Source organism: Pinus tabuliformis, chromosome X, assembly GCF_031772625.1.
Source record: "Pinus tabuliformis cultivar Carrire ecotype Pingquan chromosome X, CPIR1, whole genome shotgun sequence".
Taxonomy (NCBI): domain Eukaryota; kingdom Viridiplantae; phylum Streptophyta; class Pinopsida; order Pinales; family Pinaceae; genus Pinus; species Pinus tabuliformis.
Genome location: NC_142308.1, coordinates 1,111,263,622 through 1,111,289,359, shown reverse-complemented (window position 1 = coordinate 1,111,289,359; position 25,738 = coordinate 1,111,263,622).

Here is a 25,738-nt window from a genome sequence, read left to right as displayed (position 1 = left end):
TTACTCCAAAGCAAGAGCGACCTGGCGCTCAAGGATAAACTCAGTAACAATAAAGGTGAGAATGGATCTTCATCAAAGGTATTTGATGAAGAGAATTGTGCTTTGGCTGCCAAAGCAAAGAAAGGGAAGAGCAAGAAAGCTTCTCAGTCTGGTTCGAAAGGCAAGAAGCAGGATATGTCCAAGGTGAAGTGTTTTCACTGTCACCAGCACGGACACTATGCCACTAATTGTCCGCAGAAGAAGAAGAACAAGCAGGCTGCTGGATCTTCAGCGGGAGAGGCTCTAGCCTCATAGTTTGAGCTTGATTTTTCATTGATCGCATGCTTGGTTTCAAGCGTGATGGGATCAGTGTGGTTCTTGGACATTGGTGCGTCTTTTCACATGATGGGAGATAGAGATTTGTTCTCTGATCTAGAGGACAAAGATCTTGGAGTGCACATCGAGATGGGCGATGATGGTAGATACAGTGCGACCGGTATCGGTACCATTTCCTTTGAGAGGGAGTCTGGTAAACCTTTCGTATTGAAGGAAGTCATGCATGTTCCAGGATTGACGAAGAATCTCATCTCAGTGGCGATGTTAGAAGACAAGGGGTATGATGTTGTTTTCAGTGAGGGAAAGGCTTTCCTGCGCTGCAAGACAACTGGTGAGACCCGGAAGATAGGGGTTCGAGTGAGGAACCTTTATCAGTTGCATGTAGATGGATGCGCAGCAATGGCGGGCAAGGCAGAAGGATTGGTGAGCCGGGATGATGGCGAGTTGTGGCACAGGAGATTGGGTCACCTTCACCATGGAGCCTTGAAGATACTGCAGCAGATCACTACAGGGCTTCCTAAAGGCACACTTGCGCAGTCAGATTAGTGCAAGGGGTGTACTTTGGGGAAGTTTGTGAAAGCCACCTTTCATGAGAAGGATAGTCGCGCCATGACGATCCTTGAGAGAATTCACACAGACGTGTGTGGACCTTTCTCAGTTGCTTCGAGAGAAAAACACAGGTATTATGTGATTTTTGTTGATGATTTCTCTCGTAAGTGCTGGATCTTCTTCATGCAGAAGAAGAGCGAGACATATTCAAAGTTCTGTGAATTCAAAGCACTGGTCGAGAAGGAGTTGGGGAAGAAGGTGAAGGCTCTTAGGAGCGATAATGGTGGTGAATACATCTCGGACGAGTTCAAGGATTTCTGCAAGGCAGAACGGATTCGTAGAGAGCTCATAGCTCCCCATAACCCACAGCAGAACGGGGTAGCTGAGCGGAAGAACAGAATGATTGTGGGTGCTGCACGGGCAATGTTGCATGATCAGGGCCTACCCCTTCACTTGTGGGCGGAAGCATGCAATACAACAGTTTATGTGCAGAACCGTTGTCCTCATAGGATACTTGGCATGAGTACACCTGAGGAGACTTATTCTAGTAAGAAGCCTGATCTTTCTCATTTGAGGATTTTTGGTGCTAACGTTTACATGCATGTGACGAAGAATGCCAGGAAGAAGTTGGAGCCGACCGCAGAGGTTGGGATATTTGTGGGGTACACTGATACGCCCCACAACTATCGTGTCTATTTGCCAGACAGTGGTAAAACTGTTGTGCGACAGGATATAAAATTTCAGGAGGAGAAAGCCATGAAGTGTTCGCTTGAGAGGGAGCTACACTTGCATGCAGATGAGGAGCTATTAGTTCCTAAGGATGAGTTTCAGGACGTGGATCAGCCACAGGACGAGGTTCATGGAGTGGAAGAGACCACTCATGCAGCGCCAACCATCAGAGGGCGAAAGCGCTTGACAGAAGCTGAGCGACTGGCTCAAGATGCAGAGAAAGTTGTAGGACCACCTACAGCCCAACGCAGGCAGAGACAGTCACCTGATCAGTACACTGGATACATGGCTCTGATGAGCAAGTGTGTTGTGACTGAGCCATCCTCTTTCGAGGAAGCTGTGGAGGATCCCGCATGGGTAGACGCCATGGTGGAAGAGTATGATTCTATTGTCAGAAACAGTGCATGGGAGATTGTTCCTAGACCGGAAGGGAAATCAGTGGTGGGTTCGAGATGGATCTACAAGGTCAAGCAGGCAGCTAACGGGAGTGTGGAGAAGTACAAGGCAAGATTTGTTGCCCGAGGCTTTTCACAGATAGAGGGGATCGATTATGAGGAGACCTTTGCACCTGTTGCAAGGTATTCTTCCATACGGACGATTCTTTCTCTCTCAACGCAGATGGGATGGCACATTCATCAGATGGATGTGAAGACTGCGTTCCTCAATGGAGTCATTGAGGAGGAGGTGTACATTGAGCAGCCCGAAGGCTTTGAGGTCTTCAGCAGCGAGTCGCATGTGTGCAGGCTCAAGAGAGCGTTGTATGGGTTGAAGCAAGCACCACGTGCTTGGTACACACAGATAGACAGCTATTTCACAGGACTTGGATTCTCCAAGAGCGAGGCGGATCCTAACCTATACCAGATTGTGGTGGAGGGTAAGTTGCTTATCATTGTACTGTATGTTGATGATTTGATTCTAACGGGTGATGAGCTGTTGATACTGTCATGCAAGAAGGATCTTGCTACAGAGTTTGAGATGAAGGACTTGGGCCTCCTTCACTATTTCCTAGGATTGGAAATATGGCAGCGCAGTGGTGGACTGTTTGTTTCTCAGGGAAAGTATGCTCGGGAGATACTGGAGGAGTTCAACATGCATGGCTGCAAGCCTGTTGATACTCCTCTTCCTGGAGGTTGGAGGAAGGAGGATGCCACTTCGGAAGAAGAAGTGGATGCCACTGTTTATCTACAGTTGGTGGGGTCGCTGATGTATTTGGTCAATACACGACCTGATATATGCTATGCAGTTAACCAGCTTTCACAAGCTATGGTTAAGCCTACCAAGCTCTTCTGGAAGGCGGGCAAGCATGTATTGCGCTACTTGAGATGCACATCGGGATATGGTTTGTGGTACAGACAGGAGGATGAGGTGAAGCTATGTGGCTTCACGGATGCAGATTGGGCAGGGAGCCCAACGGACAGAAAGAGCACATCAGGAGGGGTCTCTAGTATTGGATCGACAGCAATTTCTTGGTACAGCGGGAAGCAGAGATCCGTGGCACTCAGTTCAGCAGAGGCCGAGTATATGGCAGCAAGTTTGGATGCATGCGAGGCTATATGGATGAGGAAGATCCTGGTTGGTTTGTTCGGTTCTCATTTGGATCCTACTGTGATTTACTGTGATAACCAGAGTTGCATTAAACTCTCGGCTAATCCTGTATTTCATGATAGATCTAAGCATATTGACATCAGGTACCATCATATCAGAGATTGTGTGCAGCGGAGGATCATGTTGCTTTCATACATTCCAACGGAGGATCAGGATGCTGATATTCTGATGAAGGCTCTCACCAGGAGAAAATTCGAGTACCACCAAGGCAAGATAGGGGTTGCTGATAATCCATATCTTGTCGAGAAGGAGTGTTGAGATTGCAACAAGATGATGGAGCTTAGTGAAAAGAGTCGCCTTCACTAAGTGGGCCCGCAGGCAAATTATGGCGCAAGTTCTATTTTTGATCACAGTGTGGATGATCACACTGTGGGTGATCACAGTGTGAGTGATCACAACGTGGGTGACCAAAGTGTGGGTGATCAAAGTCTATTTTTAGACTGGCTGTCAAAAATAGAAAAGTCAAATATTATTGTCTCATAATAATATTTGGACTATAAACTTGATCTTATTCTCTTGGAGCACTTCAGTTTGAGCTACAGATGTGGCCCATGCAGCTGTCAGAAGGAAGTACGCTTTTCTTATGAGTCAGTTGAGTTGGTGCATGCATGACTTCAGTTAGAACACAATCAGTTGAGTTTGGTGTAGTTGATTGTGGAGTTGATGGAGTTGTGTTCAGTTTGACTTGGTTAAACTAGTTGTAGTTAGTCTAACTGCAGATAGACTAATTATGAGTTGTTAAACTAATTATTAACTCATAATACAACTATAGAATACATCAGTTAACTCAGTTGCATGTCAGTGCATGTTCAGTTCAACAGGGACAAGTGTTAGAGAATCAGATTGCTATCAGTTGTGACTATAGTTGTGCATCAGATCTTGCACAATCAAGGGATTGAGTATGCCAATGAGTTTGCTCATGTATTTGCCCAGTTTGTAGCTTCTGCTCACGTCTTACACCTTGTGAGTGATTCTTTGGAGGTGAAAAACGAGTTTGGTAGACCATTCTCATTCATTCTTGAGCAGGTATTGAGCAGTGGAGGTAGGCAAGCAGTGGAATATATTTGGAGATCAGATCTTAGCTGTATTGTGTGTAACAGGTGGAGCTGGTACTGGATTGCTTGTGATAAGCATTGTACTTTGTAATGTTACATGGTCTCAATCATTAATATACAGATAGTGTGGGGTTTTTAGCGAGATGCTTTCCCCGGGTTACATACTGTGTTAATGTGTGAATGCTCTTGATGTTTTATTGTTATTGATGCTGCTATATTGATGATCAACGTAGAGGAGCTTATGTATTGTGTATGTATTCCGCAATAGTATATGATCAGGATAATCTCTGTTGAATATGTGTTAAATTATTCAAAATTTCTACAGAGAGAGAGGGTAAGAGGGGTTTTAGAAATGTTGCTGACTAGAATTTTGGGAATAGAAGGGTTTTAGGGATAGTTTTTAGACTTTAGGATAACAATTAGGGTTTAGGAATGTGTAGCTAGGGTTTGGGATAGTGGGAGTTAGGAATATAGGGTTAGTGAATTTAGGGATATGGGAATTAGGGATATAGGGATGAAACTAGAAAATGAATGTGGGAAACAAAGAGTGTGGAAGTGAGGGAATGGAATTTGGCAACAAAAACACCAACTATAAACCCTAAGCACTTGTTTGTGAGCACAAATTGCAAGGTATTAGGGTTTGAATTTTCTTTTACACAACCACCATAAATTGTATGAAAAACTCCTTCACTAGCAAGGAAGAGGGCTTAAATTACTTGCACACTAGAAGAGTTGAGTGATTTTGGAAATTTGAGGGAGTTTTTGAGAGAAATCAGGCTTTTTAGCCCAATGCGCCACGCCTTCCCTATGTGCCGCGCCAGTGTAAATTTACACTGGAAATTGCTGCCCAATGTGCCGCGCCTTCCCTACGTGTAGTGCGTTTTGCAGGAGACCTTTGGAGTCCTTCCTGGTGTCCAAATTGGGCGTGGGATAGCTCTTTGGAAAGGTATTTGAGTATACTTTCCAACCCAACTGGAATTTTTCAATTTGGAGTTCATTTTCCTTGTCAAAAATTAGATCGCCCAAGACTGGTCAAAATGTGCCAAATGAGGCTGCCTCAAGGCAGGGTGTTGTTGCAGTCAACTTTTGAAGGTGTTTCTCAACTCAAAATTGAACTCATGATAGCTTTTTGGAAATATCCTTGTGTCTATTTATTCTTTGACTCATCAAGAAAGTCATTTGGCCAACCAAGCTAGGAGAAAACCTGATTTTCCCAAGGTCACTTCAGAGGTGCATCAATTCTCCTGAGGCAACTGTATTTTTGACATTTATCTAAAACCATGACACCTGTGTAAAAATTGAAGGAGGTTTTTCTTCCTTGGACTATTTTGGACAAAAAACTCTTTCATTTTCCCCAAATTCATACTTTATTTCTCATAAACATCATTTGAGTGAAACCTATCCCGATGTGTTGAACATGGGATTTGTCGAAATGAAGCCAAATGAAGGGGATAAGGGGCTTCTAAATTCTTGAGAAAATTTTGGAAGTAGGGAGGGATGTTAGGAAGTAGGGGAAAGTGGAATCTCAGAAATTGAGTGAGGGGAAGGGGTCCAAAAGGGCAAAACACAGGCCTAGCCTAGAAAGTTGCCAAGTTGTAGCAAGAAACTAGGGTTTGTGCGAAAATGAGGAATTTGGGGGATTTTAGCGATGGGAAGTGTTTAATAAGGTACATTATGGATAGGGGAAGGTATATGAACATCAGGATACAAGTTTTACTAATGATTTGACCATCCAAGAGAAATTACTTCCAAAACCCTAGGAGAGGGAAATGAACCTTACCTAGGTGAAACTGAAGCATGAACAAGGTATAAAATGACCTAGTGGAACTTGACATGATGATGAAAACCTCTGAATGGTGACATGGAACGACATTTGAACAAATTTGAAAGGAGTAAAAACAAACCCTAGACCTAATTCCTAGTGACCAAATTTTGTTTGAAGACTCACTGAAATGACAAAATTTGACCTTGACACCTTAAAATCACTTTGTAAGAGCATGTTTGATCACTAGAGGAAGGCTGCAAATACTAAAACTAACATTGGCTCCAATGGGGATGGTAGCTCCTTGGAGGTGCCAAGAACGGTAGATCTTTTGGAGAGCAGACAAGTGCCTTCATCCATTGGGCAATGGAGTCAAAAACTCAATCTGAAATGCATGACTGAAAACTGACGACTTGATGAAACAAGTTGAATCTTACTCAACTAAAAACTGACTCGATACTTAAACACAACCAACAAAATAGAAATGATGCTCAAAGTAGAGCTTATTGATGAAAACCTACTCTAGCAGTTCTTTTCACCACCCGATCAAGTGAAATGAAACAACCAATGCAACCATGTTAGCATCTTGGATGTTATTTGATTTCTTCCCAAATGCTTTCTGATGCATAGGAAAAGGGAAGAATCGAAAGGCAACTGCCATGGAAACTCAGAATCAAGTTGACTGCTGATAAACTTGCAAAATATGAATTGGCTGGATGACTTCAAGAATACTACAAAAGGATCTTCATAAGCATAGCTATTGATTTCCATTAACACATTACTGCTCTGGTCCAAGTAGTCTTCATAGCTAAATATTAAGATTTTCCTCACATCTGTGATGTCTTTCTTTGGTGATAGCAGTAGGCTGTCAAAAGGATCCTGAATTTCGTGAATAACCAAACTTTGTTGCTGATTCCACATAGAACAAAAGTCTCCTTTATCAATCTCCTCATATGACTGCAAACCTTGATCTGAGCTTTGTAATGAAAACTCTGTTAAACAAGACAATGAAGGTGACCTTTGAATCAGATTATTATCAACATTCTTATCTAGCACATGGTTAGCCAATGGGGGAGAACTTTTATAGCAAACAACATCCAACACACGAGCAATAGGATCGTCAAAAATTTGTGAAGACTGTTGCGATGTATCCATTAAAAATGTATGACATCCTATTGGTTGTTCATCTTTTTCTTTAGAGATAGTACGAAGATTCTACCTTATAAAATGAAATGCTTCGAAACAAAAGGGTACATAATCCTCTTGCATCATTAGATCATGTATTTCGGCTGCCACCTCTTCATCTATAATCTGATCTTCAATAGTGTTTGGTAGCTGCAAATCTAGTGCTAGGGAGGGTTTTGTATTCAAAATGATTTCATCAATCATTTCAGGGGAAGATTTCTCATTAACAACTTGCTCAAGAATTTTGCTATCTGTCTCATCCTCAACATTAAAACTAAGAGATTGTTGACTTCCTACAAGCTGTGCATTTGAAGATTTACTATGCAAGTTACCCTTCAAAGACTGAAATGATTCAAAACAAAAAGGTAGGGAATATTCTTGTATTATTTGATCATATGTGCCAGCTTCCATGTCTTCATCTGCAACTTGACAATCAACAGCATTTGGGGACTGCAAAGCTGAATATGAGAAGTTTGGAACAAAGTGTTCATCACCCTCAAGAGGGTCCAAATCAAGACTTGTTGACAGCTGATTTCTGATTGCATGAATGTTGTCTCTGATGAACTGAAACGAAGCAAAACAAAAAGGCAAAGATCCTTCACTTACTTCAAAATTTGTTGCACTTTCCTCGTCATTGTCAAAGCTGATATGCATCGGTTGATCACTGTACTTGAGCTGCTGAAAGTGAACTTCCTCCTCCCAAAAACTAGCTGCTAATTTGTCTGCAAGATTAGCTTCTGTTTGGAGAACATAATCATCATCATCATACTAATCAAACTGTGGCAAATCATCAGTATAAAAGACATCATCAAGCATACATGTCATATCAACAGACCTTTTTTCTCCAAGATGATCTATAAGACAATCATTATCAGATATATGTTTTGGATCAGCAACTTGTTCTTCTTCAATCAGCGAGCCATGGGCTTGAACATTATTCTCATTCCTTGTGGTGATCTTTTGCATCATCTCTTCTACTGAACTTACCAAAATGTCAAGCTTTACTTCTAGAGATGTCGATTTCTCCGGATCTATGTTTTTCCTCTCTTCTTCTTTCAACCTTGCCCTTCGAATCAGCAAGTAAGCCTCTACATTTACTGCATTTTTCTGCATCTCCTCAAGTGTTGCGATATTCCTTTCTCTTAGCTGAAACTCCATTTCCGTATCAAAAGCACCCGAGTAGTGCAAAAGAGCAGATCTCGGAGGAGGCCTTATATCAACTAGCATCAAATAATAAACTTGGTTAAATATGGTAGAAAACTGTTGTATTGTCTCCCCTGGCATTCTTTTTAGCTAGTTATATTTTTCTATAATCAAGAAAAGGTTTTGTCTTACCACCCACCTGTTGAGGAAAACTTTGATGAACTGCTAGAAATCTGAGATGCTCGCATCGGGCAGGGTTTTGAACCAACTCTTGAATTTGCCTTGCAAAGAAAGAGCAAAAAGCCTAATACTAACATCTTCTTCATCAACTTCAAAAAGATCAAGAAAAGTCTCAACATTCTGCACATGTTGCTCAGCGTTGACATTCGTACATTCACCGTCAAATCTTGGCAAATATAGATAATAATTTGCAGGGAAAGCATGGAACATAGAAGGTAAAACAAGAGGTTTATACCTACCTGGGATTATAAAAGGTGTAGGAGTATATACAAGAGCTATGGGATCAGTTTTGTTTTCTTTAGGCTCATCAATTTGATGACGGTCATCACAAGATTCAAAAAAAGGGTCTTGATCAAGCTCAAAGGCGTGCAAATCTTCGGTATTCACAATCTTCAAGGGGAAGGAATCAAATGCAGGCCTGGGATCTTTTCTCAAGCATAGCATACTTTGCAAACGTTGTTAACATTCTCGGGAAAAGAGAAGAAATAATTTAGAACAAAGAAAAAATGTCTTGGATGAAACTCCAACTTGAATACCTGATCTGTCCATATTGTCTTTTCATGTTTCTGCTGGCCAAGTTCATCCTCCAGTGGAGTCTTTGGATCTGATCTTGAAAATGATTTGGAATCGCCAGGTGAATGATTTCAGCCTTTCCAGTGTCTGATCATTGTCCACCATCAACAATCAGATCTGAAATTGATTCATGTACTGGGACAATTTGCAATTAGATGTTCATCTTATAATACTAGACCAAAGGTTGACTGAAGCATCTTTTATCTACTTGTGCTAATGCAAAGCAAAAGCGTTTCGAAGGCTACCTGGCTAACTTCAGGCTCCGTCTGTAGTCTACAAAGCAAGAACACTAACAAACAAATAATCATTTCTTCCCCAGTATGTTCCCCCCTATGTTAGAGCCTAGATTTGCCTCAGGCTGAAAAGGCAAGGTTCTAGGTCCACATCAAACCACGCTCAGCCTCGTAGCTAGCCCTACGAGGACAGGAGAGGGCTCTCTCCGGGTCAATCTCAGTGAAAGATAATCAATGGGGCTTGAGATGACTGATTTAGAAACTAATCTTAGGCTAGGTATGAAGTGCAAAGTTATGATTTGAGTTTTTTGGGGGTTTTGTTGGAAAAAGGGACAGGCAAATTTTGGGTCCAGGGATGAGGCCAGATTTTTGCAGAGGTCAGGTAGGGGCAAGGTAGGCAGTAGTTTTGATGCTTTGGATTTGAATGAATGGGTGGATCAGACCAGTGAGGGGCCAAGGAGGGCAAGAAGGTCTCAAGAGTCCTCTTCAAACAGATGAAAACATGAGGAACTAAACAAAATATCCAGGCAGAGCATAGCAATCCATGAATTCTACCTTAATCACTCTTTTGTTTAATTGCAGAAGACAAGAGAAGGGAAAATGATACACAATAACATCAATGAACTTACAAATACATAGAGAAACACACCATCAAAACATAAAGCCACATGGATCCCAACAAGTGCTGCAAAACCCTGGTCCTTCCTTTGCCAAAATTGCAGAAATAAAATGTACAATAGAGTGCCAAGTGATCCCAAGTATCCAACCCTGAAAATGACTAAGAAAATACATAATATAGACAAGCCTAACTCATTCCCATGCCTCTAGGGGTCAAGCTCATCATTCTAGGAGCTGTTTGAACCAATTCTAAACAAGGAACTGAAATCTATATGCTAGGAAACTGATTCATTCATTTAATTTTCACCTTTTAGTGAATGAATCTTCTAGAAAAAGTAAAAAATGTGCCAATATTACATCATGGTTATCAAATTACATCATGAAAGATCAAGAGTAACATCAAAAAGAAAAACTAGTCAAAACTGGGTGAATTTCTGAGCTGAACAGTGAAAAATGGGCAAAAATCCTCTATGCGTCGCCCCTGATTCTCTATGCGTCGTGCCAATTTGGAGCTACTTTTTAGGCACTTGTTGAAGTCCAAATTTAGCCCAAGATAGTTTTTTGGAAATATCTGCATGTCTACTTTCCAACCCAAGTGGAATTTCTGAATTGGATGTCATTTGCCCCTCCAAAACTTCAATCTCCCAAGACTGCTTCCTGTGTGTCAAAATAGGGGCAGTGAGGTCATTTTTTGAGTGTTTTTGGCCTCTTGAGGGCTCAAAACTTGTCAAAATTTCTTGGCCATGCACCAGAAACCATGATTTTTCATGCAAAATCCAGAAATGCAAAGTTTTTGTAATTTGGAGCTCCCTAGCAAAAGCGCGGGCCATGTGGCGTGGCGCATAGGGAGGAAAACCCTGTTTTTTAGTGCAAAAAATTTCAAAAGGTCGAAAGTTGCTCCAAATTTCTTGAAATTTGGGCTGGACCTTCTCCATTAAGTGTCATGCTGGGCTAAAGAGGCTTTGGCCAATATCTGAAGACGATCATGCTCCTTTTGCCTCTTTTTCTTCCTTATTGCCTTCTTTAATTTTGCCTTTAGATTCCTTATTCGTGCCTTGCAAACCTTGTTCCGTGCCATGTAGTGGAAAGCCACATGTCTCAGCAATGCTTTGTCTCTATCAGCCTTGTCCAGCAGTTTCTCCAAGTGGATGTTGACTCTCTCGAGCCAAGACTCCCGATGCTTGCTAATGTGTGAGGTTTCTTGATGAGATTTATGGTGATTTTAGTTTTCTGCCACCAAGGGTAAGAATGTATGAGGGACTGTGGAGAGAGAGGGTAAGAGGGGTTTTAGAAATGTTGCTGACTAGAATTTGGGGAATAGAAGGGTTTTAGGGATAGTTTTTAGACTTTAGGATAACAATTAGGGTTTAGGAATGTGTAGCTAGGGTTTGGGATAGTGGGAGTTAGGAATATAGGGTTAGTGAATTTAGGGATATGGGAATTAGGGATATGGGGATGAAACTAGAAAATGAATGTGGGAAAAAAAGAGTGTGGAAGTGAGGGAATGGAATTTGGCAACAAAAACACCAACTACAAACCCTAAGCACTTGTTTGTGAGCACAAATTGCAAGGTATTAGGGTTTGAATTTTCTTTTACACAACCACCATAAATTGTATGAAAAACTCCTTCACTAGCAAGGAAGAGGGCTTAAATTACTTGCGCACTAGAAGAGTTGAGTGATTTTGGCAATTTGAGGGAGTTTTTAAGAGAAATCAGGCTTTTTAGCCCAATGCACCGCGCCTTCCCTATGCGTAGCACTTTTTCCAAGAGACTTTTGGAGCCCTTCCTAGTGTCTAAATTGGGTGCGGGATAGCTCGTTGGAAAGGTATTTGAGTCTACTTTCGAACCCAACTAGAAGTTTTCAATTTGGAGTTCATTTTCTCTACTAAAAATCAAATCTCACAAGACTAGTCAAAATGTGCCAAATGAGGCTGCCTCAAGGCAGGGTGCTGTTGCAGTCAACTTTTGAAGGTGTTCCTCAACTCCAAATTGATCTCATGATAGCTCATTGGAAATATCCTTGTGTCTAGTTATCCTTTGACTCAGCCAGCAATTCATTTGGCCAACCAAACTAGGATAAAACTTGATTTTCCCAAGGTCACTTCAGAGGTGCATCAATTCTCCCGAGGCAACTATATTTTTAAGATTTCTCTAAAACCATGACACCTGTGTAAAAATTGAAGGAAATTTTTATTCCTTGGCCTATTTTGGAAAAAAACCTCTCTCATTTTTCCCAAATTCATCTTTTATTGCTCAGAAACATCATTTGAGTGAAACTTATCTCGATGTGTGGAACAGGGGATTTGTCGAAATGAAGCAAAATGAAAGGGATAAGGGGCTTCTAAATTCTTGAGAAATTTTTTTGAAGTAGGGATGGATGTTAGGAAGTAGGGGAAAGTGGAATCTCAGAAATTGAGTGAGGGGAAGGGGTCCAAAAGGGAAAAACATAGGCCTAGCCTAGAAAGTTCCCAAGTTGTAGCAAGAAACTAGGGTTTGTGCGAAAATGAGGAATTTGGGGGATTTTAGTGATGGGAAGTGTTTAATAAGGTACATTATGGATAGGGGAAGGTATATGAACATCAGGATATAAGTTTTATTGATGATTTGACCATCCAAGAGAAATTACCTCCAAAACCCTAGGAGAGGAAATGAACCTTACCTAGGTGCAACTGAAGCATGAACAAGGTATAAAATGACCTAGTCGAACTTGAAATGATGATGACAACCTTTGAATGGTGACATGGACCGACATTTGGAAAATTTTGAAAGGAGTAAAAACAAACCCTAGGCCTAATGGCTAGTGACCAAATTTTGTTTGAAGACTCACTGAAATGACAAAATTTGACCTTGACACCTTAAAATCACTTTGTAAGAGCATGTTTGATCACTGGAGGAAGGCTGCAAAGACTAACACTAACATGCGCATTGCCATTCCATATTGATGTTGATGCTTCCCAAACAGAAGTTGGGGCAGTTTTGGGGCAGCAGGTGGATAAGGTACCATATGTAGTTTACTATGTTAGCAAGAACTTGGCCTCTGCTGAGTTAAACTACACAGTGATTGAAAAATAATTCCTCACTATCATCTACACCATCAACAATTTCCGACACTATATCACTGGTTACCCCACCTTTGTACACACGGATCATGCAACCATCAAGTATCTGATGAATAAACTCATTACTCCTAGTCGTATTACAAGATGGCTTTTGCTACTTCAAGAATTTGATATTACCATAGTAGATAAACCAGAAAATGACAACATGGTTACTAATTTTCTATCTAGATTAGAAAGCAATACCGAAGGTACACCTATCGAAGATAGCTTTCCAGATGAATATATTTTTGCAATTTCCACTAACACTCCATGGTATGCAGATATTACTAACTATCTTGCTACAGGAATGGTACCTCGGCATTTGTCATATAAGGACCAATAGAAAATTATTCATCATAGTATCCAATATTCATGGATGACAGGATACCTCTTTCATACAGGGGTGGATCAATAGATTAGGCACTGTGTATCAGAGGATGATATCTATGAGATATTGAAGGCCACCCATAGTGGGCCTTGTGGAGGACATTTTGCAGATAAAAGAACAGGCCACAAGGTGCTGCAAATGGGATACTACTAGCCTTCTGTCTTTCGAGATGCTAGAGATTATGTCTAAAGATGGGAGAACTGTCAATGGATGGGACAACCTGGGAAATCAGATGAAATCCCATTACAACGCCAGATAGTCCTGGAACCTTTTGAGAAATGGGACATCGATTTTGTTGGACCCATCAACTCACCTTCCCATCAAAAGGTTCACAGTTTGGTCTGTACTAATTATGTGACTAAGTGGGTGAAAGCCAGAGCGGTTGCAAAAGCAACATAATAGGTGGTGGCAGACTTCCTTTTTGAAGATATTTTTGCCCGATATGGTACCCTAAGAGAAATCGTTTCAGATAGAGGAGCATAGTTTACATCCCACATGATAGAGAGGCTTATGCAGAAATATGGGGTCAAACAAAGAGTGACAACTCCTTACCATCCGCAAGCGAATGGACAGGTAGAAAGTACAAACAAGGTATTGGAGAATATCTTGACAAAAACTATAGCAAGTCATCGCCGGGATTGGTCACAGAAACTCCCAAAATCTCTTTGGGCATAGAGGACGACATGGTGAAATACAATCGGGTTTTCACCATTTGAGCTAGTCTACGGGAAATCTCCCTTGTTTCTGGTAGAATTCGAGATCAGTACGCTTAGAATAGCGTCGGAAGTGGGATTGAACTTATCAGAGGCCCAGGAACACCGACTGGAACAACTCAATGAGTTAGATGAGATTCGTTCAGAAGTTATCCAGAGAACTACTGTTGTCCAATAGCAGAGAATGAAATGGCACGATAAATTTATCAAGAATAAGGTGTTTCATACAGGGGACTGGGCATTTTTATATGACTCTCTGTTACACAAAATATTGTCACCATGACTTTTTGCAGTCAGAGTGAGTCTATCACCACTCATATTGTCCTCCTTTGCAAGTCTTAAACCTCAGCTCTTCATGTCAAGCCTTTAAAATGAGAGAAAGTCCTTGAAAATCTCTAAAACTCTGGTTCCGCACTTTCTCTTAGCATTACCTGTAGTCCCACACCTCTTGGTCATGTTACCTGTGGACCTGCCCACTCTGTCTCTAAATGAATGGGTGTGGACCCCTGTAAAAGTAAAAAAGGCGCAAGTTTATTATTAAAAACTCACTTTGGATTAATTCTGGACGCTTCTAGATGGAATCTTGAGGTGGCAAGTTCGCTCCTAGGTGGTTCATGCATCCCATAACTAAAGGAGCTAACCCCTTGATTAGAGGAGCTTATCCCTTTGAAGGAGGACTCTATCCCTTTGAAGGTCGACCTGGTAACTTCCTTCCTCTGCACTATAAAATGAGGCATTGGGCTGGTTGCTAGGAAGGTTGAAAGCTGAATATTTTTTAGGGTAAATGCTGTTGGAATTTAGACTTCCTAATTGAGCTTGAGAGGAGAGATTACATACCTTTTGGATTCATTGGGAAGAGAGTGAAGCTTGTCAAAGTAGAGGAGATTCTTGCTAGACCCTGGGAGGAGCTTTTACAGCATCAAGGCACCAAGGTTGTAAAGTTTTTCCTTGTTTAAAGTTAACACAATCAGATTCATTTTTCTCAATAAATTGTCTTCCATGGTTTATTTCATGAATTCCTTGATCATCATGATAAATATGGTTTATTATATTGGCTATGTAGGTGTTATTTTATGTGTGCCTATTTTTGTTTGCAGGTTCTTTAAAAGGGAGCTCATTTGGACGAACGGAGCGTGGCTTCCACAAACTGGCATTGGACTTGAGGTAGGGTCTAAAACATCTATTGGCTTTTATTTATAAATCGAAATATTTAGAGAAAGATAGAATTTGTTTGTCTTACTTGTCACTAGATATCCATAGATACTAGGGAGATCGGTCTTGTCCGCAAGAACGATTTATCCGCCTGACACTCTCGGTTCAAAGATTTTAAAGGAAAGCTTCACACTCATTGGATGGGACCTTATGAAGTGGACGTTGTATTCGCCAATGGCACAGTCATATCAGTTACAGTAGATGAAAATCTTACTTCCTTCCTAATGAACGGACACTGTTTGAAGTTATACCACTGTCCAACGTCTAAATATGCCTTCATAAAACATCTTTTTGATACATCTGGTTTGATGGTTGTTGGTGTAGAGAATGCTCCCTTTGCCCTCTGAATATATATATATATATATATATATATGCTATTACTACTTACTTGTTTGTCTTTTTGCAGGAAAAAAACTGAATTATGACAAGGAGAAACGAAGAAATTTTTCAAGTAATAGTCGTCGTTGTTACTCCATTGGTTTCTATTGCTCTGCTGGTGCTGTTACTCCACTATTGTTGTTACTCCACTGGTTGTTGTTACTCCGCTAGTGTTGTTACTCCACTGTTTCTGTTACTCCACTGGTTGTTGTTACTCCGTTGGTGCTGTTACTCCACTGTTGTTGTTACTCCACTGGTTTTTGTTACTCCATTAGTGTTGTTACTCCACTGTTGCTGTTACTCCACTGTTGTTGTTACTCTGCCAGTGTTGTTACTCTACTGTTGTTGTTACTCCACCGGTGTTGTTACTCTGCCGGTGCTGTTACTCCACCGGTGCTGTTACTCCGTCGATGATGTTACTCCACTATTGCTGTTACTCCACCAGTGCTGTTACTCCGCCGGTGCTATTACTCCATTGTTGCTATTACTCCATCGGTGTTGTTACTCCGTCGTTGCTGTAACTCCCCCATGCTATTACTCCACTGATGTTGTTACTTCGTCAATGCTATTACTATGCTATTATTGTTACTTCGCCAGTTATCTTTGTTGCTACTCCACTACCAGGTAGGTCGCCAAGTACGCCTTCATTGACTCTTACGGATTTAATTAAAATATTCCAAAAAGAGACTAGTACATGCCGTGGATGGCCGCATTTAAGTTGGGGGGGCGGTCCCATCATAAAGAAACAACGACATACCTAAAATTTTAATTATATCATATCATTACCAAATCCAATGAAAACGGAAACCAAAATTTTTTGCGATTTTGTAATCATGATTCCCACGCATTGGAATTTGAAATCGTATGCCAAGAACTTTACTGGTCATTTCCCCAGTACATTTTATTCAATTGCCATAATCATTCACTTGTACTGCCACACCCTGCCATTAGTTACTGTTTTTTTTAGGCGTACCATTCATTATTATCATCCTTTCACCCCATGGCCACCATGCTAATAATATTTCCATCGTCAGTTGGGTCGTTGTTACTCTCCCCCTACCAGCCAACTATACCCATCGTGTTGATCCAGTTCTTACAGTGATGGATGGGCTAGCTCTGCACCATGAGCCGGAGGTTAGAAACAATCCGGAGGTATGGCAGGTCTTCGAAAATGCAGGGTGGAACATTTATTTTGACAGGTTGCAAGGATTTAATGAAGAAAGTGCAATTGAATTCGCACTCAATTTAGAAGAAGAGAGCTCTCGGGTCTAGGGGATAGAAATCCCTATTATAGAAGAAACCATTGCAAAGGTCAGCGGGCTACCCTAGCAGGGGAAGAAATGATTTTCACGAAGAACCACCCTTCTGGAATTCCCCGAAGCATTCTTATAGGCTAGAGAAAATGTTGTTCAGAAGGGCTGGGGGTACGACCGAAACTCATTACCACACCCATGGGGTGAGGTTGCAGGTTTTGTAATTAGATACATAATCTGCAAGGGGAGGTAGACCACCATGTTTAAATACCATTTTAGAATATTGGCTCACCTCCGGTTCCCACAGGCAGAAGCCTTCTCATTGAATATTCCTTTCTTTCTATTAAGAAGTCTCCAGCTAATGGCGCACTCTACTCGACGTTCGTGACAAGTCGCAGCAGCCATTACCAACCATGGCCTGGTCCGGCTGCTAGTCATGCATGCAATTGGTTGATTTCAAATCCCATGGGAAACATTTTGGGATTCTATAGAGGAAGAAATAATGGCTGCTAGAGCTGCTAGAGAGGAAGAACCGGAAGTGATGGAGGAAGGAACCGGAGTAGAGGATGAATACAGAGATCAAGAGGAACCAGAGGAAATGGAGATGGAACTTGAAGAGTGGGAACAGAATCAGGAGCGTGAACCAGGGAGAAAAATCGAGGCTGCTCCACAAGAACTAGCCTCGACCTCGGAACCAATGGAAGAATAAGTGCTGCAGCAAGGGGCCAATATAGAAAGGGCCACTAGCACCACGACCTAGGTTGTCCTTCAAGAATCAGCCTCGACTATAGAGCCAGTAGAGCAAATCAACAACACCATAATAAGTGAAGAGGGACGACATCAGGCTGAGGTGAAGGAATTCATTAATATTGCAGCCGGGGGTGTCCCACAAGAACCACCCTCGACCATAGAACCAATGGAGGAAGAACCAGAATGAGAAGGGCTCGAAGCTAAAAGAACTGTGGGGCCAACAGAAGAAGAGGATAGGGGTTTAATGGATGGAATCGATGTGATTATGCAAGAATCCATCTAGATCAATGTCATGCTGGAAGAAACAGTGCCAGCATCATCTATTCAAGAAATGTTGGACATGGAAGGTGGTGTCCGACAAGAACCACCATCAACATGTCTGATTTTGGAGACCATATAGGAATTAAATGTTGGGATTGACGTTGTTCCATAGGAACCCGCGTCAACCTAAGAACAAGGGACTACACAGGCAGGGGTTTTTTCCCGGAGAAAAGATGCTACAGATAGAGGGAAAGAGCCCGAGACTACAACTGGGGCTGAGATAGATCAAGTAGGAGAATTATTTCAATTTTCCTCTTACTTCTCCATTCCAAAAGGGGCAAGGGTGTCTTGCTCTACCCGACATACAGAAGAGGAGGTGGCCGTTCCACCAATTTTGAAATATGATGGGTTGAAGAAGGGACCAGCTGCCATAGGCTTGTTGGCCACAGATCCCCACAGAGACCTCTCTCAAGAACCCAGAACAGAGGAAGAGGCAGATGTTTTTGAAACGAGGGAACCTAGAAGGGAAAGTTTCGCTGAACCATCGATGGATGTTCATCGAGTGAGCCCGCCACCTATCGAGATAGCTTTACAACAGGGCGAGGTACGAGACAGTAAGGAAATGGCTACTCCCCAGGAAGAGAAACCAAGCAAAGAAGCCCCGTTGAGTAACCCTATGGATACTCCCTTGGGTAAATCACCACCTGTAGAACCAGCTGCAGTACCAGATGAGGTGGTGGTAAAATAAGAATGGGTGGAGTTGTGTGAACAACGAAGGCTGCCTATGAAGTAGAAATATCAGCTTCATTTTAAAGAAACGATGCGATTCAAAACAGAGGTTAAGAGGCTAAGGAAATAGATGCAATGGTTGAAGAACCAAGTGAAGAAATATAAGCAGCAGGCTAAGAAGCCCAAAACCATGACGACCGAAGCAGGGACATAGGTAGATGAAGTGGCAACAACTTCTGTTGCCACTTAAATAGACCCGATAGAATATTTGTTTAAGGCTGTGAGTTTTCTTTGTCGGCTGAAGTACAGACCTAGAAATCCACTGCGGCACGATATTGGAATGAAGCTAAGAAAGCCCAAGAGCGAGCATCCACGACTATCTTTGAATATGTAGAGCACATTGATATAATGCGACTAAGGCATGCAAAGCAGCAATCCAAGGCAAAGCAGCTGGAAAGGCAAGTAGCAAAGTTAAAAACTGATAAAGAAAACATGCTCAATTTAGCACAGGAAGTGATGACATGTCGCCCTCCTGCTTCCTGTTACTCTTTATTTTTGCACGAGTGCTTTCTTTTCTTTTGTTTGGAAAGCATCTAGAAAGAAATTAGTCACGAGATTGAGGACGGTGTACAGTTCCTCTGAATATTGAGAGCCCATGATGTGCCAACTCAGCACTTGATGTGTGAGCTTTATATGCATGGGTATCTCTTGCGTGTTGAGAGAGAATTAATCTTATGTGGGGGACATTCATTTAAGGGCCCTCACCTCTTACACTTTTAATCAGATAAGTTGGCAGAAGGCTTCTGACGCGTTCGAGTCAAATCAAGCCATGAAGCCCTTTATGGTAAGAGGAGAACCCGAGAGATCAGTGACTATGTATAATAAGCACACTACATTTTGGGAAATTATAGGAAACAAGGAATGGATGCTGAGGACACAAAAGTGGTGCATTGATCTCTACATTAAACAATTAGTCACGTTTTAGGCTGAGGCCCTGGATAGTTGTCAGAAGAGGTGGATGATGTCACCCACATCTGTTCAGAACAGGGAACCGTTTGGAGCACGAAATTTTGCATGGGCACTTAGTAGGGTGCCAAGATATGTGGTGTGAATCCAAACATGTGGGGTCTGATGGATGTGAATTCGATTCCAGTACCCTCTTCTACGGCTGCCAGCGAAACACTACACACCATCCTATAATGTACCAAATGATTGGTGGAAGGAAGTTCTCCTCTGAGAAGGGTTCAAGGTTCGAGGAATAGAAATGGTCGAGGAATATGATCTCACCCAGCTTCAGGAAGCACACAGCCTATCCAACCCAGACCTACAGAGACGACGAGCTACACGAGGGCATGCATAAGTCTAGTTGGGGGGAGATGTTGGGCATCAAATTGGCCTATATTTTCCCTGCATTTCCACTCCTCTTTTCACCCTTTTTGCATTCATTCGCATATATTTATTGTGTAACATTATGAGGTAATTCCCCTTTATCATCTCTTGGGATATTTAATTAATGAAGTAGAGTCATGAAGGTTTCTACCTACACAAACCACTAAAACTTGTGATGACCACAAATTATGGAACATAGGTGTTGACCGCGCAGCATATCGCAGTAGTTTCGTGATTCACAGCAGCTGATCAACCACGACAAAGTAGCATAACTGATTGCAGCTGCCCTTAACCTGTTTTTGACCATTCATGTTCTTTCTCTCTCTGTGCTAGTGTTGCGATACAAATGATGTATATATTTGGGCATATAATTGCTAGGTTTTGGGGAGAATTATTCTCCTTTGTATTGTATAAAAGATGGGTCATTCCTATATCAAGGAGACCCTTGTATGGTATTGTAACAAGCATTATTCAGATTAATACGGTATAAACCCTTTTGTTGATCTATCGCTCATTGTGAGTAACGCAGCCCTAATCAAAGAGTTGGGTTCGCTCTTCTGATCAGGTGCTGCGTGTTTCCTTGTGTTGTGTGTATTTTCTATTTCTATGTTTATTTCTTGTCACTGTTACAAATCTCTTAGATAACTGTGAATACCTTATTACATTCTGCAGTTGAGTTTTACTTCTGTTTCAGTAATGTTTTGATTGTCAATCACGAACCCTTGGTTGAGGGCAGATCGTAACCTTGCTCCTGCATATACCTTGCGTGTTGCCTTGAAAGTAATACGCACCTGGATTGATACATTAATGTAGGAAAGGAGTGGATAATTTGTTCATACTTGGACACCAACAGTATCCTTCCAAACATTTTTTTAATATCTCAGTTTGCCCATCAGATTGAGGATGATAAGATGAGCTATGAGCTAACTGAGTACCAAGACAAGAAAATAATTTTCTCCAAAAATTTCCAGTGAAAATGGGATCTCTGTCGCTTACAATAATCTTTGGGTTTCCATGTAACTTTTGAATTGTTCCCATAAATCCAGTAGAAACTATACTAGGATTAATTGGATGAGATAATACACAAAAGTGTGCATACTTGGTAAGTATATCAACTACCACCATGATGACACTCTTTCCTTCGAACTTGGGTAAACCTGTGATAAAATCCATTAAAACCTCCTCCCAACATTGACTTGGAATGGATAAAGGTTGTAGTAGACCCAGGTCTTAATTGTTTCAACTTTATTTTGTTGGCAAACCAAACATTATGCCACAAACTTTTGAATATAAGATTTAAGGCCATCCCAAAAAAATTCCTTCTTAACCCTGTGGTAAGTTTTTAAAAATCTCGAGTGCCCTCCTAAAGGAGAGGCATGCAATTCCATAAGAATGTTTTGTTTGAGTTGGGATTCTGACATAGGTATAAGCGATATTTGTACCATAATGAATCATTTTTCCAGCTAAATGTATCAAATGTACTGGGATCTTGTTGTAACTTTTGAATGAGTGCCTACACTTATTTGTCATTCTTCCATTCATCCCTTGCTTCGGTTATCCATTCTGGTTGGATAATAGAAATGGCATAAAGCAATGCTTCCACATCCTCATCCTTTCTTGAGAGTGCATATGCCACAACGTTTTGCTTCCCTTTTTTGTTTATGATTTCTAAGTCATAACCCAAAATCTTTGTGACCCATTTTTGTTGTAATTCTGAAGATAATCTTTGTTCTAAAAAGTATTTAAGATTATCATGATCTTTTTGTACTTTGAAGTGTCTTTCCATTAGTGATATGAAAATCACTCTCTTGAGTGACCTCAGTTAATTAATTAATTAATGAAGGTATTACAGAATCATGTGATGGTGTGTGTCTATGTTATTTTAGGCAACAGATCGATCAGATTGAAGAATACACAGACACTGCAAAATGGAAAACAGTAAGAGAAACACAGTAAGCAAATAGAAGAACACAACAAAATAATGAGGAGTTCACCCTATCCTCCAGGGCTACGTCTCCGATCCAGCTTTCAATGGTGGCCTTCTTTTATTATGTCTTTAAAGCAGAGATTTATAATGAGGAGCTCAATTTGAGTCTCTTGAAATAGATAATGCTTGGTAGGGTGGTTCTTGGATTCCCCAAGCCACTAGAGTGCACAGACTCTTTTCCTTTCCAAGTCTTGACCTCTTTGGTCTTTAATGGGAGGAGCCCAATGTGGTGCTCAATTCTTGACAGATCCTCTCAAGGATTGCTTGAACCTCTCAAGCTTTCTGTCTGCTCGATGCTGCCTTATGCTGCAGGTCAGCTCAGCTCTCTGTCTTTCTGCTTCTTGCTTCTGTCTCTTCTGTCTCTCGGTCTCACTATCTCTTTTTTTCTTACAGTGCTCACCTATTTTCTTTCTTTGTCTGTTCGTGGCTTAAAGCCAATCTGTCCTTGATTGTTTGCTTCCTCTTCCCCTTTGGATCGCCTCCTGTTGTTCGCTTGGAGTTCCCTTCCTCTACGTCGTCGCCAATGTCTCATAGGGAGGTGGCCACTTGTCCCCTCACGAACTGTGCCAACTCTTCCTCAATGGTTCGGTTTTTTAGTTACACTGTGGAATGACTCATCGCCAACTCAACGGTCAAATCAGACTTCAAACTTCTCTATGCCACGACTTAATCCCATGTCAAATCGGGTTCCTCTATCGGATGCAATCTCCGCCATCAGATCTGGAGCCCCCAGACCCTATGACATTCGCTCATTTCACACGGTTGACTTCCTCGACCATTAGCGCGCGATGAGAGGTGGTTTCCTCTCTCATCCACCAGACACGCGTCATATGGTGAATGGAGTTGCTCGTTTTCAGCCAAATCCACTTACCGCCCAAGGGTGCCCCCGATATATCGTCGGTTTTGGAGTGCGGGACTCGCCTTTTGCCTTAGCGCTTTCCCCACAGTTTCCCGGCTTCCCATGTGACCGAGCGCTTTAGGGCTTTTCCTTCTCGAGTGGTTTTTCCCAGCAACTCGCACATCAGAAATGGCCTCTATTTTTTTATCTGGACTTCCTAATTGCTAGTTTTGCCTCCTGTGCGATCTCCATGGGCCTCGGTCAGCGCACTTTGACCGAGGTCCTCGTCGTTCCTTGCTAGCCGCAAACTACCACTGTCCAAAGGTCTTCCTGATCACTATTGTTCATAAATTCGAAGTCTGTCCTGTTTTGATACAGTCATGGTACTTTGATAATGTTCATGGATCTAATTCGGATCATGGCTTTCCCACTGAAAAAGCTTTTGGACCACCAAAAGTTGGTTTTCAAGCATCGACTAAGTGAGGGTACAATTGTCTCACTTGCCCAATCTCAATCCACTTTGCACTGCTTGGCTTTGAACCCTTGAGCCCAACTCTGAGGTACTCAACATCTCCCCTGCACATCGTCCTCACCTTCCTGTCCAAAAATGTGTCTTCCTGCAATTCTTTAAGATATTCAGGTAGCAGGTCATCAATAGAAGGAAATTGACTCTGCTCTTTGGGATCCTTAATTAGTGAGGGTTCAAACAATCTCAAGCAATTTACATTTACGACTGAGTAGATGTGCATGTAAGCTGGTAGATCAAGGCGAAAAGCATTCTCACTAATCTTCTCAAGTATCTTGAAGGGTCCATACTTGATAGGCTTTAGCTTTTTACCTTCACCTTGAATCCTATCTTTGCTGATATACAACCAGACTTGGTCACCAACTTGGAAACTATGCTCCATCTGATTCTTTTCATGCCTTGCCTTGTATTTGGCTTGGATATTTTCCAGCTATTCCTGTACTGCCTGGTGGATCTCTTGGATCTGTTCAATGAACCTAGTTTCCCTGTCCACATCACTGTGTCCCTCAACTGTGGTGTCTTTACCAAAGACAAAATCCAAAGGAGACCTTGGTGTGAAACCAAAACAGGTCTCAAAAAGAGATATCTGTGTAGAAGAATGTTTTGCTCTATTGTAAGCATGCTGCACATAACACAAATGTTTTTCCCAAAGCTTAGGATGCTTGCTGCAATATCCTCTAAGTAACTGGATCACTGTCCTGTTAACTACTTCTGTTTGGCCATCAATTTGTGGATGAAAATTTGTGCTTTTCTTCAGTTTGGTGTCCATTAGTTCCCACAGACTTGACGAAAACTTCCCCACAAATCGGGTGTCTCGATAAAATACAATGGAAGTGGGCAATCCAAAATGAACCCATACATGTTCAAAAAACAACTTTGCAGTTTTTTCAGCTGTAATCTGTTTGTTACAAGGTATCAAAATACACATTTTGTTGAACCTATCCACAACAACATATAGATAATCATGACCTTTCCTAGATTTTGGTAGTCCTCCAACAAAATCCATGGAAACACTTTCCCAAGGGTGAGAAGGAACTGGTAATGGAGTGTACAAGCCTAGTTTTACATTGCTGGGCTTGCTTTTTGCACACATAGTACACCCTCTTACATATCTAGAAAATGTCTCATTCATTTTTGGCCAATAACAAAATCTTTGAAGCTGTGCAACTGTCTTACTTACCCCAAAGTGACCTGATATTAGAGAAGCGTTTGCTTCTTGAATTATCTTTACTCTTGTAGTTTGTGGAATGCATAACTTCCCACAATGATATAGGAGTCGGTCCTTTACATGATAATCCAATTCTTCTACTCGTTTTCCTTGACTTAAAGTTGCATATACATCTTTAAAGTTTATATATTGAGCATATTGTTCAATGTATCTCTCATGTAACACAGAATTATGCTTAAGTATAGTAGATGCATTTATAATGGGTCTAGATAACATGTCTGCAACTTTATTATGTATGCCCTTTTTATATCTGATGACTAAATGAAACTGTTGTAGAAAACCCATCCATCTATAGTGTCTTGATTGCTGCAACTTAGTTTGGGAGTGTAGATATTGAAGTGGTTGATGATCAGTATGTATTACTATCTCTTTGCCCATTAGGTAATGTTTCCACTTTTTCACACTCTGTAGTAATGCATACAATTCTTTATCATATGTAGGATAGTTAACTACTGCAGAATTAAATGTCTCAGAATGATAACATATGGGTTTACCATGCTATGTCAACACTGCTCCCATGGCATAGTCACTAGCATCTGTTTGGATCTCAAATGGTCTTTGAAGATCAAGTAGTGCTAGTATAGGTGTTGTACTAATCTTTTCTTTCAAGGTGTCGAAGGCTTTCTACTGTTTGCCTCCCCACTGAAACACCTTGTTCAATCCTGTTAAAGCATGTAAGGGCGCTGCAATTAAGGAAAAGTTAGAAATGAACTTTCTCCAATATTGTGCTACTCCTAAGAAGCTTCTAACTTATGTATCAGATTTGAGTTTAGGCCAGTTTACAATGACTGACACCTTAGAGGGATCTATCTTCAATTCACCATCCCCTACTATAAGTCCCAAATAATTCAAAGATGTTTTTCCAAATCCACATTTTGAGAGTTTAACATGAAGCTTTTCTCTTTTGAAAACATCTAGTGTCTGCTTAACATGCTTTAAATGTTCTTCCCATCTTTTGCTAAACATCAGAATGTCATACC